This window comes from Benincasa hispida, chromosome 11, assembly GCF_027475165.1.
Source record: "Benincasa hispida cultivar pf3 chromosome 11, pf3_genome.v1.1, whole genome shotgun sequence".
Classification (NCBI taxonomy): domain Eukaryota; kingdom Viridiplantae; phylum Streptophyta; class Magnoliopsida; order Cucurbitales; family Cucurbitaceae; genus Benincasa; species Benincasa hispida.
This window is the reverse complement of record NC_143488.1, coordinates 86,252,114-86,267,974: the sequence shown is the minus strand read 5'-3', so window position 1 is coordinate 86,267,974 and position 15,861 is coordinate 86,252,114. Positions and strand designations below refer to the sequence as shown.

At 41.0% G+C, this 15,861-nt stretch overlaps 2 non-coding genes across 2 annotated transcripts; both read left to right on the top strand.

Annotated features, from left to right (window-relative positions):
- Positions 1–4,738: 4,738 nt before the first annotated feature.
- On the top strand, positions 4,739–4,842 carry LOC120092260 (small nucleolar RNA R71). The gene has a single exon (XR_005485970.1). It is a non-coding gene; the product is annotated as a small nucleolar RNA R71 (small nucleolar RNA).
- An 8,508-nt stretch (positions 4,843–13,350) lies between these two features.
- On the top strand, positions 13,351–13,454 carry LOC120092303 (small nucleolar RNA R71). The gene has a single exon (XR_005486010.2). It is a non-coding gene; the product is annotated as a small nucleolar RNA R71 (small nucleolar RNA).
- Positions 13,455–15,861: the final 2,407 nt, after the last annotated feature.

Here is a 15,861-nt window from a genome sequence, read left to right as displayed (position 1 = left end):
CTTGCCCCCACTGGTGTCATGCGAGCATCCAACTACGGGTGAGATTCCTTCACAACTAAACTCATATCTAGCATGTATGCTTTTCAAGATACAACTTCTTTAAACTAGACAGCGGAGTTTTGGGACGCATTGATCTAGGAAACTTAACTTCATGGTGTCATGCGAGCATCCAACTACGACTAAGTGCCTGTTCCAATTTTTAAGTCATGCCAATTTGAGGTTGTCTTTTATAGTATTGACAGAGGAGTTTATGTTTAACATCTTTTTATTTTGTTTCCTTTCATTTTGATGTACTCAATGAATGCGTCTTAACTCGGATTTCCCTCACCCCCAAATTTTGGAGATAAGCTAAATCCTCATTGCTAAAAGAGAAACAAAATTTTGAAAAGGCTTTGAGAATTTAGAAAGGAGCTTTGATTTAGAGTTGGCATGCGTTAGAAAGAAAACATGTAGGCTTTTTAAAAAAGTTCAAGCTTTGTTGATTTTCCTAACGCCTACTCTGTACTTATAAATTTCATATTACTAATATCATTGAGGTAAAATAATGCACAAGACGAGAAAAAATAGCTAAAGAACAAAAAGGTATACTAAGGACAAATGCAAAGATGAAAAATGATAGAAATTTCATTCATTTCATTGGATAACTCAGTAATGGAATAAACAAACATAACAAACAAATACAAAAGATCAAAAGAAACAAAAAAAATACAAAATACAAAATAACCAACACCCCCAAACTTATTGTGCTAGTGCGTCATCCCCGCGTTCTTCTGCAAAGTCTTCATCTATAAAGCGCAGAGGGTTCCTTAGGTGGGCAGGTAGCGATGGCAAGGCAAAAATTCCAACCAGGACCTGATTAATATACTACGTTGTATGGACGAACTGGTCCTGCATTCTTCTTGATTGCTGTCGCATGTAATCCTTTAGAACCCTATTTAGCTGTTGAAGTGTTTCAATGGATGCAGCCAGTGGTCTGAGTTGATTGCTAATGAAATTTTTCAACTTGTTAAAATCGATGTGTGGTTGTTGCGGTGTTGGCTCTTCGGCTCTTTCAACTCGGTGTTCAAGATTTCCTGCGTTGCTTGACCCTAACCCAGTTGGTTCAAAAATAATTGGAGGAGGTAGAAAAGTTGGAATTAGAGCTGGTAAGGGGGAAGGAAAGGGACTAGGGATTTCTTGATCTAAATTGGTAGTCTCGTGCCGCATTGGATCAAGAATCCCTTCTTGCGGGGCCAAAGGTGAGTTTGGGAGATGGATGTTTAAGTCTGGCCGCACTTCTTCATCAGTAAATGCATACTTCGCTTTGTAATCTTCATTTTTAGAAGCCTCATCGCTGTGTTCATTTACTCGGACATGTCTTCTTTTGGGGATGCATTAAGAGGGTCGAGATCGGGCTGCCGAGTCCTTGCGAGGTAGGGCAGGCTGGTACAGTGAACCGCAAAGCAAATGCCTGATTAACTTGATATCCATCAGACCATCGATTTCCTCATAATCATCCCCTAGAGGGATGCCCCCGCGTTCACACAACGCACAGATCAGCCGAGGGAAGTAAATTTGTCCTCGTGGTTTTGCTTTAATGGCTTTGATCTGGTCCATTATTATCCTCCCTACGTCTAGAGGAATGCGCTGCATGATACAGTAAGTGGCTAGGACGCATTCTCTTGATAATGTTTCATCATGCGTTATAGGCATGATACTTGTCTTAATCAAGTAATACCATAATTTTCGTCTGGTTTCAGATTCCTGGATGCTAAGATCATTACTCCACTTCTTAATGTTTACCATGTGCTTCAAGGTTTGGCCATTATTCTTATCGTATCTTCTATCTGGCTTGAAGTTGGATGTTCCAAGATGCGATTTCCCTCCGTGTTCGTGTTTCTTGCAATATTAAACACTTCATTAATTTTATCGACTGAGAAGCGCACAGAAACACCATCAACGAACGTCGTATTTTTCTTCATATCAAACTCACTGCTATAAAATTGGCAGACAAGGTTGAGCCAAATTCTCGTGTGCCCAACACATAGTTGACCCCAACCCATTACATCCACAATTTCGGTTATATATGGTGGCAATGGGTTGCGTTCGGGGAAGAAGCCCTTCTCGGCAAGGATGTCACTAAATTGGCGCTTCCTCCATTTTGTCTGTTTAGGTAACGTAGCGGTTACCTTGCATTTGCCTGCCTTATATGCTTTGGCTTCTTGTGCCAGCTCCTTTAATTCATTTTCCAACTCTTTTTGGAGGGCAGACTTCCTTCGCCCCTGTCGTTCAGGCTGGTACAGCTGCAATTCCTTTTCCAACACTTTAGACCTTGAGCAGCTCACATGCGTTGCACCCTCAGGACCAGATGCGAACGACTCTTCTTCGTCCTCCAAAATTAATTTTCTTTTTCTCATCATTCTCTTTCCTTTTGATGGCCCTTCATCCGCGTCAGATTGGCGAGATTGCGATGCGTCCGGGCCAACTTCCCTTTCTCTCTCTTCTTCTTCTTCCAACTCTGCTTCAAGCATCATCGCATAACACGTCACTTCATCAATTTCAAGTGATGCGTTGGTTGGGTTAGGATGCATCACTTGTTCCTCTTCGACTTGGCTCTCATTCAAACTTGCCAAATTGCTCCAAAAACTTCTTGCTTGTCTCTTCGAGCCAATTCGACAAGTTCCAACTATTTTGCTCTAACGCAGGACTATCAGAGCTAGGTCTGGCGGGTGTGATTGGTGGGGTGCTGCATGTGGTATGTGGGGACTCGGAAGATGAAATGATAATGAGTGAAGGCGGCTGAAGGGGTTGGCTAGCTCCTTTCGCTTTAATGGCGTAAATGGTGGCCAAGGGTTGGATGGATAATGGGGGAAGTGGACGCATGACGGGCGATGGTGTGGTGTGGAGATGGGTGGGAATAGGGTCATGCATTGCACCCATCGACGTAATATTCGGAATAAACGGTGGTGGGGCGGGCTGTGTGTAGGGCTTTTCGGTAGCTGCGGAGGTAAAAAGGCACTATCGCCTTGGTTTGGTGGGAGTTTTGGATTTAGGTTTGGTGGTGGTTTTAGGTTTTTGGTGGGTTTTAGATGATTTCGGATTTGTGGTAGTTTCGATGGGTTTCGATTGAGATGGTTGCTGGGATATGGAGGAAGGTTTGCTGTGTGAAGGCTTGGTTAGAAAGGGAGTTTTTGAGGTTCGACGAGGGTTTGAAAGAGGTGACATTGAAGGGGAAGAAGATGAAAAGGAACTTACCGGCGATACGCCTCCATAGCTTAGAGCTTGGTTTTGGCTGTCAGATGCTGAAGACATTGTTGCTGAAGGCTGACCAGAGTATTGGACTTGATCCAAAGGGCAGTGAAGCTTCAAGAACAAAGGTATTCACGAAGTAAGGTTGAAGGAGGTGGAAGAAGAGAAAATGTCGAAAGTGTGCGTTTTATAGGTCTGTGGGAGAAGACAGGTGACGTCAGGTGGTGCCTGACATCTTCATTTATTATGCAGACGAAAGGACATGCCTAGGGTTTTTTGGCAATCGAGTGCTTTATGCTTTCGAGATGTGTCCTTTCGGTTTGGGCCATACGTTGGCTTAAGTCCAATGCGTTAGTTTTATTCCCATCCTAAGCTTCTTTCGGTTGTACATAATTTTTTTAAAAATTAAATAAATCTCTTAAATAAGAAAGCAATAACAATCATTAATCAACTTAAAGCATAATGCAAAGACAAGCAAACAATCGGAGAAAACACAAACGCAGTCATAAAATACATCATGCAAAAGATATGAAGGTAGAAGAAGCGTCCATGGAATAGGTGTCGATGCGAATGCTTTGACGCAAGCCTCAATTCGCTTCGCATAATACGAGGGATGACTTCTGTCATTCTACACCATTTTCAAAGGAGGGTTTCACTTTTTGCCCATTTACCTTTAACGTATTTGTGCCATCCTCCCGCGTCAACTCTATTGCTCCGTGGTTATTCCTTGGGGTTTCCATGTTGCTGGGCAAGACTCCTGGCTTCCAATTCTTCAACTCACTGGCAATCTGCCCCACCTGTATCTCCAGATTTCTGATGGAAGACACTCGGCTTTTTAGCAATGCGTCGTTCTAGGCGATATATTCCTTTAAGAGGTTTTCAAACGGAGATGCTGAACTCGATGCATGAAATCCTCTATTAAAGGATTGTTGGTGCGGCTGCTGTGTTGGCTAGAATCTAGGCGGCGGTTCTTACATTTGCTGCTGGTTTATGCCTGGTTGGTGTTGCTTCTGTTGATGACCTGCCCCAAGAGAAATTTAGATGGGTTCTCCATACGAGATTATAGGTGTTTGAGACTGGGTTATTTTTAATAAAGCATACTATTTGCGAATTTTGTGGGCAATCAGAGTAGGAATGGGGATCTCCAATACCCACACAGCTACCCATGGGTTGTACGAATGTTTCTACCTGATTTACCTTTTGCGGGTTTGATGCATTCCCTAATGACATATTCTGCAAAAGATTTGTCATAGTAGCCGTTTATGCATAGAGCATGGCTATTGCGTTAGAGTCATTAGAATTCACAATCTGAGATCGCCTCTTCCTTCCTACTCTTGCGTCGTAAGTGTCATCCACCCATTCCATATTATGCTTGGCTATGTGGTCCAGTATTTCCTTAGCTTCATTATAAGATTTGTCCATGATACTGCCAGCTGCAGCGGCGTCGGCTACCATTTGAGAGGCTCTATTTAATCCGCCATAGAAGGTCTCCATTTGGATGTTTAATGGTAATCTGTGATTGGGGCAATTCTTGACTAATCCTTTAAAGCGTTCCCATGTGGCACTCAAGGTTTCAAATTCTTCCTGCTCGAAGTTCATGATCTCTCTCCGCATCCTTGCGTTTGTGGCGGGTGGGAAGTATTTCTACATGAATTTCTCCACCAACTTTTCCCAGGTCATGATTTCTCCAGGCTCCAAAGAACTTACCCATTGCTTTGCGTCGTCACGCAGAGAATATGGGAATAAAGATTTCCTGATAGCTTCTAGAGTGATTCCAGGAATCACAAACGAGTTGCACGTCTCTAGGAAACATTTCATGTGGGCGTGAGGGTCTTCTCCCCGAGCACCCCCAAATTGTATAGGTGTTTGGAGCATTTGTAACATCACAGATTTCATCTCAAATCTTATCCCGTTTGGCGTTGGATATATGATCCCTGGTGAGAAATCATACAACCCAGGAGATGCATAATCCCGCATGGGACGCGTACTACTGTTTGCCATTATGATAGAATTTTGCGCAGCATGGACTAGCTGTTGAGCTAAGTTATGATTCGCTTGTTCGTCCGCCATTTGTTATTACCTGGTCTGTTGTCTGAGTAGTTATTGCCTACGACGACGATTAGATCGATTTTTTCATCGGAAGGTCCTTTCAACTTCGGAGTCATATACAAGTTTAGGAGTGTTTTCCCTGCTCATAAATGTTTACAAGCTTCGGCTGAGCTCGTAATACTCCCTCACCTGTAGTTTTCCTACAAAAGATACACACAAAATTTTTGGTTAGTTTTTGTTCATTGCTATCGTGATTCGCTTTATAAGTGTATTATATAAACTAAATTGGAAGAATAAGTTCTAAGTGTAAGTGATGCATTTATGTCTTCATACGTTTAAGTAAATATAATGTGTTGGGGCGTCAGATATATGTAACAGAATGCACACAACTCCTTTTAATGATGTTCAAGTTTTCCTAAACCAGACCCAAGTATAAATCTAATTTAGGTTCCTGGTAAGTCCAGGGTCGAACTCAGGGATTCTGTTAACCAAACACAGACTTTGCGTTGTATCTACTATAGGGGTTTTCCTAAATAAATGTGAGAAATGTGTTATTTACACTAAATTGTTGTGCCTGTGCAAGAGATGCAAAAGAGTTGAGTAGTTAGTGATGGATCATGTGAGAATGGAGTTTAATGTAAGTGGACGCGTCGGTCTAAGATGAATGTACACAAACTAGGATGTGATATGGATGAGATGGAGTGATTTGTTTATCTTTTGTTCATGCGTTAGATTTCATTCAACATTTCTCAATACGAATAACATACAAAACCTGTCTGTAGGATGCATGCATCTAACACATAATGCAATAGACACCAGTAAGTCTATCTCTAGCTGTACTAGGTGTCCTACTTGATGCAGCTTAGTTATTCTTTCGAACAATCTTAGTTAAAGATGTTTTTTACCAATTTGTCAAGTTGGCTTGAGCGTTGGAATGAAGTTTGGCATAAAGTATTAATGCGTTCAACATAAACAAGAAATAAAAAATGGCAAGTATGATGGATCAAATATATGAATTTTATAAAGAAACAGAGAATCTTTACAAAAACAATATTTAATCAAATGAAATGAAAGCTATAAATGAGATGAAGGAAACTGAGTCAAGCCAAAGAATATAATCTCTTGTATTTCTTTGGCTCAATCTCGTTGTGTACGATCACTTGTATAAGAATTGGATGAAGTGTCTTTCTCAAGAGTAACTTCCTCTGGTCCCTGACCGACGGTGATGGTGGTTCTCAACCCTTCTGATCGTCTGGCACCACAACAGAACTTCTAAGAACTAAAACTATGACTACAATATATAGAGAGTAAGGATCTTGATAATTTCCGAACTTCTTGACTCTGGAGGGACTTCATCTATTTATAGGCATTGGTCACGTCCACTTGGTGAATGGGCAACATTAAAGTCCATGCCCTGATTAGCCGCCTGACTCCCGGAAGCTTTTCAGACGCCGCTTGCTGCGTTGAAGCTTTTCAAATGCTGCTCGCTACAGGTGCCCATACTTGCAAGTGGTGATGTGACACAATCAGCCTGAAGCAATGAATCTTTTATGTGTTGAACTCCCTCTGATGCATGGCCCATGCGTTAGAGCTTTTCCTGCGGCACTTGTCTAATACGTTAGCGTTAATCTTTGCGTTGAAATCCTACAATACAATGCGTTACTGGTGCGATATTTAGTAATAAAATTTCTTTTGCATGAGTTTTCTAATTTTGAATTAACCAATGCGTTTCTTCTAAAAATGAGGAGAATCTAGCATTAAAAACCTTAGTTGTTCCAACTTAAGAGCAAAAATAACTTGTATTTCTACAAGTTATCACCACCCCTAAATTTGAACAATGCTTATCCTCAAGCATTCCAAAATAATTCTTTGTTATCTTCTTTGTCTTAAGTGTGTAGAGTTCGCCTCTCATCATATTCAGTTATAAGCTTGAGATAAGAGTTTGGAAAATATAACTCAGATTGACTCTTTTGTAAAAGGACCAATGTTTAGTTTCAGGTGCAGAGGCCTTTTATCACAACTACTTTCATTTATCAAAACATTCCCATTTTTTCTAAACCAGCAATGCGTTAGATGCTCTTTTTTTTTAAATAAATAAATAAATGTAGGATAAAAAGAAAAAAATTTGAACTCACTTACCCATGTGTTGTTCCAGGTATCCCACTTTTATTTTAGCTTGCCCCTACGGGTGTCATGCGAGCATCCAACTATGGGTCAAAACCCTTCACAACTAAACTCATATCTAATATTCATGCGTTTCAAGATATAATATCTTCAGACTAGATAGAGGAGTTATATGGGACGCGTTGGTCTAGGAGACTTAACTTCGTTTTGGCTTGCCCCCACGGGTGTCATGCGAGCATCCAACTACGGCTAAGTGCCTGTTCTAACTAAACTCATGTCATTTTAAGGTTTCTCTTTTGAAGTAATGATAGAGGAGTTGCGTTTAACATATTTCTTATTTTGTTCCATTTTCTTTGTGAAGTACCCATTTGATGCATCTTAACTCGGATTTTCCTCATCCCCAAATTTGGAGATGAGCTATACTCATCCCAAATTTTGAGACGAGCTAAATCCTCATTGCTAAAAGAGAAACAAAATTTCAAAAAGGCTTTGAGAGTCTGAAAGGGGTTTAAGACTTAAAGCTTGCACGCGTTAGAAGGTAAACATACCTTTTTAGAGAAGTTCAGGCCTTGTTGATTTTCCTAACGCCTACTCTATACTTATAGATTTCATATAGTTGATATGATTGAGGCCAGGTAAAGCACAAGACTTAGAAAATATCTAAAGAACAAAAATCAAGTATTCCAAGGTCAAACGCAAGGAACAAAATGATAGGAATTTCTCATTCATTTTCAGAAATTCACATGAAGTAAACAAACAAGTCAAGCAGATACAAAAGAACAATTAAATCAAAATACAAAAATAACCTAAGAACAATTAAATCAAAATACAAAAATAACCTAACACCCAAAACTCTATTGTGCTGGCGCGTCATCTCTACGTTCTTCCTCAGGGTCTTTATCCATAAAACACAGGGGTTTCTAAGATGGGCATGCAGTGGAGGTAGAGCAAACATTCCAACCAAGACCTGATTGATGTATTGCATTGTGTAAACAAATTGGTCTTACATCCATCTTGTTTGTTGCCTTAGATAATCCCTTAGAACCCGATTCTATTGCTGAAGACCTTCGATAGACGCGACCAGTGGTCTGAGCTGATCACTGGTAAATGTTTTCAACTCTTCTAAGTCTGTGTTGCGTTGAAGTGGTGTTGGTTCTTCATTTCTTCCAACTGGGTCTTCAAAATTTGCTGCGTTGCTTGACTCTAGCCCATTTGGTTCAAAAATCATTGGAGGAGGCACAAAGTTGGGAATTGGACTTGGTGGGGGCGAAGGAAGGGAATAAGGGATTTCTTGATCTATATGAGTTGGTTTTTGATGTGTTTTATCAGGACTCCCTTTTGGTTGCGCATCTTCAGCCGAAAGTTCAAGCTCAGCTTCATGTTCTTCGTGCTCTGAAGCTTCATCACTATGTTCAAAAATCTAGACGTGTCTTCTTTTGAGGGCGCGTTTGGATGATCGAGGCTTGGTTGCCTCTTCCTTGGCAGGTAAGGCAGGTTGATGGGATGAACCGCGAAGTAGATGCCTCACTAACTTTATGTCTATCAAGCCATCGATATCTTCATGATCATCCCTCAGAGGGATGCCCCCGCGTTCGCATAGTGCACATATCATCCATGGAAAGTAGAGTTGCCCTCGTGGCTTAGTCTTGATGGCCTTGATCTGATCCCTTATAATTCTTCCAACATCCAAAAGGATGCACTGCATGACGCAATGGGTAGCCAGGACACATTCCTTTGATAATGTCTCATCATGCATTGTAGGCATAATGCTCCGTTTGATCAAGTAATACCAAAAATTCGCGTTTGGAGTTAAATTCCTGGAAGCTAACATTTTTGCCCCGTTTCTCAATGTTTTCCATTTGCCTCCAGGTTTGGCTACCGTCCTTAACGCATCTTCTAATTGGCTTGGCATTGGCTTCTCTAAAATGCGATTTCCTTCCGTGTCTGGATTACTGTCAATGTTGAACACTTCGTTTATCTTGTCAGCTGAGAAGCGCACTAACACCCCATCAACGTGTAAAGATGTTCCTGTTAAGAAACTTAGATACAGTGGACGCATCATTCCTTGCACAGGCTACTGCTTCTACCCACTTAGATACATAATCTACAGCAAGCAGGATGTACTATTCGCCACAGGACAGGGGAAAAATTCCCATAAAATCTATGCCCCAAACATCAAATAGCTCAACTTCAAGAATATTAATCAAGGGCATTGCGTCCCTTAAAGAAATATTCCTGGTGCGTTGACAGAGGTCGCATTTTCAAATAAACTCCCTTACATCGTTAAAGAGGTGGGCCAAAAGTATCTACTTTGAAGGACCTTCACTGTGGTTCTTTGCCCACCGAAATGCCCTCCGTAAGGAGAGTCATGACACTCAACTAAGATGCGTTGTGTCTCCTCCTCCGGAACGCATCGACGCATTATGGAGTCAGGGCCTTGTTTATATAGAAACGGTTCATCCCAAAAATAAAACTTATTGTCATGAATTAACTGCTTCTTTTGCTGAGAGTTGAAGTTCCCAGGGAATTGTTTGGTGGTTAAATAATTGATTATATCCGCATACAAAGGTTCCCTGGCTTCAACTTTAAACAGGCTTTCATCAGGAAATGGGTCCTTGATTTCACCTTCTGGGCTTGCATTTCTTGATTCTCTAGCCTGAACAGGTGGCCAGCCACCTGATTTTCTGTTCCCTTTCTATCCTGGATATCAATATCAAACTCATGTAGCAGCAGACCTATCTTATCAACCTTGGCTTCGCGTCTTTTTTGCTCATCGGGAGTTTTATGGCTGAGTGGTCGGTGTATATAGTGGCTGATGCACAAACTAAGTAAGATCGAAACATTTCAATGCCAAACACTATAGCCAACATTTCTTTTTCAGTAGTGTGTAGCGTTCCTGAGAGTCATTTAGTGTTTTGGATGTGTAGGAGATGAGATGTATTAAATTACCCTTCTTCTGCCCTAACATTATTCCTACTGCCACATCACTCGTATCGCACATGAGAATAAAGCACTGCGTCCAATTCGGTTCTATCAGTATTGGAGCTGTCATCAACGCATACTTCAAGGTTTCAAACGCATCAGTGCAGTCTTCATTAAATTCATAGGGCCGATTTGCCTCTAGTAATACGCTCAGAGGTCACACAATCTGAGAAAATCCTCTAACAAACCGTCTATAGAAGTCGGCATGCCTTAGAAAACTTCATAAAGTTTTAACATTTGATGGTGGTGGAGGTTTTGCTATGACATCTATTTTAGCTTCATCTACTTCCAAGCCAATCTTAGATACTTTGTGACCTAATAAAATTCCTTCAGTCACCATGAAGTGACATTTCTCCCAATTCAACACCAAGTTTGTTTCCTCGCATCGAGCGAGGACGACCTCCAAATTATCTAGGCATGACTGGAATGAGTCTCCAAAGACTGAAAAGTCATCCATGAAGACTTCAATGGTATTTTCTAGGAAGTTAGAGAAGATAGCTATCATACATCTTTGAAATGTCCCAGGTGCATTACACAGCCCAAAGGGCATGCGTCTGAATGCAAATGTTCCAAAGGGACAAGTAAACGTAGTTTTCTCCTGATCTTCCAAATCTATGAGAATTTGGTTGTAACTAGAGTATCCATCGAGAAAGAAATAAAATTATTTGTCCGCAAGTCTGTCAAGCATTTGATCGATGAAAGGAAGGGGGGAAGTGGTCTTTCGTAGTTGCTGTGTTGAGTTTCCTGTAATCCATATAGATGTGCCAGCCTATGACAGTTATCGAGGGTATGAGTTCATTATTGCTGTTGACTATCACGACCAGTTCCCCTTTCTTGGGAACGTATTAGACTGGACTTACCCAGCTATTGTCGGATATAGGATAAATAACTCCCATGTCCAACCATTTTAAAATTTCTTTCTTGGCCACTTCTTTCATTATGGGGTTCAAGCTTTTTTTAGGCTCGATTGATCTCGACTTCCCTTCTTCTAGCCTAATCATATGCATGCAATAAGATGGACTAATGCCACGGATATCCGCAAGCGTCCAGCCTATTGCACACTTGTGCTTTTTCAGCATCTGCAAGAGAGATTGCTCATTAGGCTCTTTAAGATTTGCAAAAATGATCACAGGTAAAGTGTTGTTGGTTCCAAGGAATGCATATTTCAAGTGTCCAGGTAACTGTTTCAACTCGAGTTTTGGTTGTTCTTCAAGAGATGGACGCATTGGTTTTTTCCGCCGATCACTCAGACTTGGCTCTGATTCTTCCAGGTTTTCCTCCAACACGAGGACCTCACATACATGAGTCTCTTCTTCAGGAAACTCAATACTGTTGAGTTGAAAATCTTCACCATCTGGGAACTTTAATGTGTTGAGCACATTAAACTTCACCTCTTCATTGTCCACACGCATAGTTAATTTGCCTTTATGGACGTCAATTAAAACTTTCCCAGTAGCTAAGTAGGGGCATCCAAGTATAATTGGTACCTCCTTATCCGCTTCATAGTCCAAGATAATAAAGTCTACTGGGAATATGAGATTGTCAACCTTCACCAGAACGTCTTTAATCTTCCCTTCTGGGTACTTAATTATTCTGTCAACGAGCTGAAGAGTAACAAAAGTAGGTTGTGCTTCGCCAATCCCCAATTTCTTAAAAATTGAAACTGGCATGATATTAATGATGGCTCCTAGATCGCACAACACATGACCCACATCCAATCCTTCTATCGAACAAGGAACTGTGAAACTCCCAGGGTCCTTCTGCTTCTTTGGTAGACTGTTGCTTACTAATGTGTGATAGTCCTGCGTTAGCACTATTACTTCCTTCTCACTAACTCTTCTCTTCTTCGTCAAAATGTCCTTAAAAAATTTGATATATGTTGGTATCTGCTCCAAAGCCCCTATAAGTGGAATGTTGATATGCAGCTGCTCTAGGAGCTCAAGAAAGCACTTGAATTATTGTTCATCATTCTTCTTCATCAGACGTCTAGGGAATGGTGCGTTCAAAGTCACCTCAGGCTTTCCCGCGTTAGACGTACTGGTTCTGAATGGCTTGTTGTCTCGGGCGTTCTTTCTTCCTGCTGCGTTCAAAGGACTGATATTTGTTTGATTCATTCTTCTTTCTTCAAGAGCTCTTCCACTTCGCAATGTCATCGCGTGACATTGCTCCTTCCCATTATTATTCCCAACTATTTCAGTATTGCTAGGTAGAACTCCAGGCTGCCTGTTTTTCAACTCGCTCGCTATCTGCCCTACCTGAATTTCTAGGTTTCTGATAGATGACGCCTGGCTTTTCCGCAATGCATCATTCTGGGCTATGTATTCCTTCAATAGGTTTTTTAGCGGAGATCCTGAGCTCGACGCCTATCCTCCTTTATTAAAGGTCTGTTGATGTTGCTGATGCGTTTGTTGAAATGCAGGCGGCGGTCCATTCCTTTACTGATGGTTCGCCCCTGGGTGGTGCTTCTGATGATTTCCTCCTATCCAAGAAAAATTCGGATTGTTTCTCCATCCAGGATTATATGTATTAGAGAATGGGTTTTTTTTGATAAAATATACTGACTGAGGGTTTTGTGGACATTCAGCATAGGAGTGAGGATCTCCACAACCCACACAGCTAACCATGGGCTACCCAAACGCCTTTACCTGATTCACCTTCTGCTGATTTGATGCGTTTCCCAGCATTATGTTCTGAAGAAGTCTGGTCATCGTAGCCACTTGAGCAAAAAGTGTGGCTATTGCGTTGGAATCGATAGAATTAACGTTCTGAGATCTCTTCTTCTTGTCAGCTCTTCCATTATACGTATCATCCACCCATTCCATATTGTGTTTAGTAATGTGGTCTAGTATCTCTTTAGCCTCAGTGTAAGATTTGTCCATAAGTCCACCAACTGCTGCTGCGTCTGCTGCAATTTGCGATGCTCTATTTAGTCCTCCATAAAATGTCTCCATTTGGATAGTTAGAGGTAGTCCATGGTTCGGGCAATTCTTGACCAAGCCCTTAAAACGCTCCCATGCGGCACTTAAGATCTCAGCATCTTCTTGTTCAAAGTTCATAATCTCTCGACGCCTCCTTGTGTTGATGGTAGGTGGGAAGTATTTTTGCATAAATTTTTCCACCAACTTCTCCCAGGTGGTGATTTCACCAAGCTCCAGTGAGCTCGCCCATTGTTTTGCGTCATCACACAAAGAATAGTGAAAGAAGGACAACCTGATCGCCTCTGGGTGATTCTAGGAATCACAAATGAATTACACATTTCAAGGAAATGCTTCATGTGGGCGTGGGGATCTTCACCACGACCACCCCTAAATTGTCCAGTAGACTGGAGCATTTAGAGCATAAATGATTTCATCTCGAACATGGTTCCATCCGGCGTTGGGTATATGATTCTTGGAGAGAAATCATACAGTACAGGGGACACGTACTCCCTCATGGGACGCGTGCTGCTATTCGCCATCAGGATTGGATTCTGTGTAGCATGAGCTAGTTACTGATTTGTTTGTTCTTTCGCCATCGCTTGTTGCCCTATCTGTTGTCTGAGAAATTGCTGCCTCAACCTCCAACGACGGTTAGATTGATTCCTACGCCGGAACATCCTTTCAATCTCGGGGTCGTATATGAGTTTAGGAGTTCTCTCCCTACTCATAAACGTTCACAAGCTTAGGCTTAACTTGTAATACTCCCTCGACCAAAGTGTTCCTACAATAGATATAAACAAAATTTTTGGTTAGTTTTGATTCTGAATCCCCGGGAATGGGGCCAAAACCTTGTTCGTTGCTATCATGATTCGCTCTAGGAGTGTATTGTATAAACTAAATTGGAAGAATAAGTTCTAAGTATAAGTGATGCGTTTATGCCTTGATGTGTTTAAGTAAATGTAATGCGTTGGGGTGTCAGATATATGCAACAGAACGCATACAACTCCTTCTAATGACGTTCATGTTTTCCTAAACCAGACCCAAGTATAAATCTAATTTAGGTTCCTGGTAAGTCCAGGGTCGAACTCAGGGATTCAGTTAACCAAACGCAGATCTTGTGTTGTATCTATTGTAGGGGTTTTTCTAAATAAATGTGAGAAATGTGTTATTTACACTAAATTGTTGTGCCTGTGCAAGAGATGCAAAAGAGTTGAGTAGTTAGTGATGGATCATGTGAGAATGGAGTTTAATGTAAGTGGACACGTCGGTCTAAGATGAATGTACACAAACCAGGATGTGATGTGGATGAGATGGAGTGATTTGTTTATCTTTTGTTCATGCGTTAGACTACATTCAACATTTCTCAATGCGAATAACATACGAAATCTATCTCTAGGATGTATGCGTCTAACAGATAATGCAATAGACACCAGTAAGTCTATCTCTAGCTGTACTAGGTGTCCTACTTGATGCAGCTTAGTTATTCTTTCGAACAATCTAAGTTAAAGATACTTTTTACCAATTTGTCAAGTTGGCTTGAGCGTTGGAATGAAGTTTGGCATAAAGTATTAATGCGTTCAACATAAACAAGAAATAAACAATGGAAAGTGTGATGGATCAAATATATGAATTTTATAAAGAAACAGAGAGTCTTTACAAAATCAATATTTAATCAAATGAAATGAAAGCGATAAATGAGATGAAGGAAATTGAGTCAATCCAAAGAATACAATCTCTTGTATTTCTTTGACTCAATCTCGTTGTGTATAATCACTTGTATAGGAATTGGATAAAATGTCTTTCTCAAGAGTAACTTCCTCCGCTCCCTGACCGGCAGTGGTGGTGGTTCTTAACCTTTCTGATCGTCTGGCACTACAGCACAACTTCTAAGAACTAAAACTATGACTACAATATACAGAGAGTAAGGATCTTCATAATTTCTGAACTTCTTGACTCTGGAAGGACTTCATCTATTTATAGGCGTTGGGTCACGTCCACTTGGTGAATAGGCAGCATTAAAGTCCATGCCCTGATTAGCTGTCTGACTCTCAAAAGCTTTTAAGACGCCACCTGCTACGTGGAAGCTTTTTAGACGTTGCCCGCTGCAAGTGGTGATGTGACACAATCAGCCTGGAGCAATGAATCTTCTCTGCGTTGAACTCCCTCCGGCGCATGATCCATGCGTTAGAGCTTTTCCTGCGGCACTTGTCTAATGCGTTAGCATTAATCCTTGTGTTGAAATCCTACAATACAATGCGTTAGTGCCGCGATATTTAGTAATAAAACTTCTTTATCATGAGTTTGCTAATGTTTGAATAAATCCATGCATTTCTTCTAAAAATGAGGAGAATCTATCATTAAAGCTGTTAGTTGTTCCAACTTAAGAGCAAAAATAACTTGTATTTCTACAAGTTATCAGTTTTGTTGCTGTATCCCCAGCATGGCGCCAAAAACTTGTTTGTTGAATTCATGATGCGAGCTTAGGAGTGTATTGTATAAAGTAATTGGAAAAAAAAATAAGTGTAAATGTGAATGATGCGTTGCTGCGTTTATGATGTGT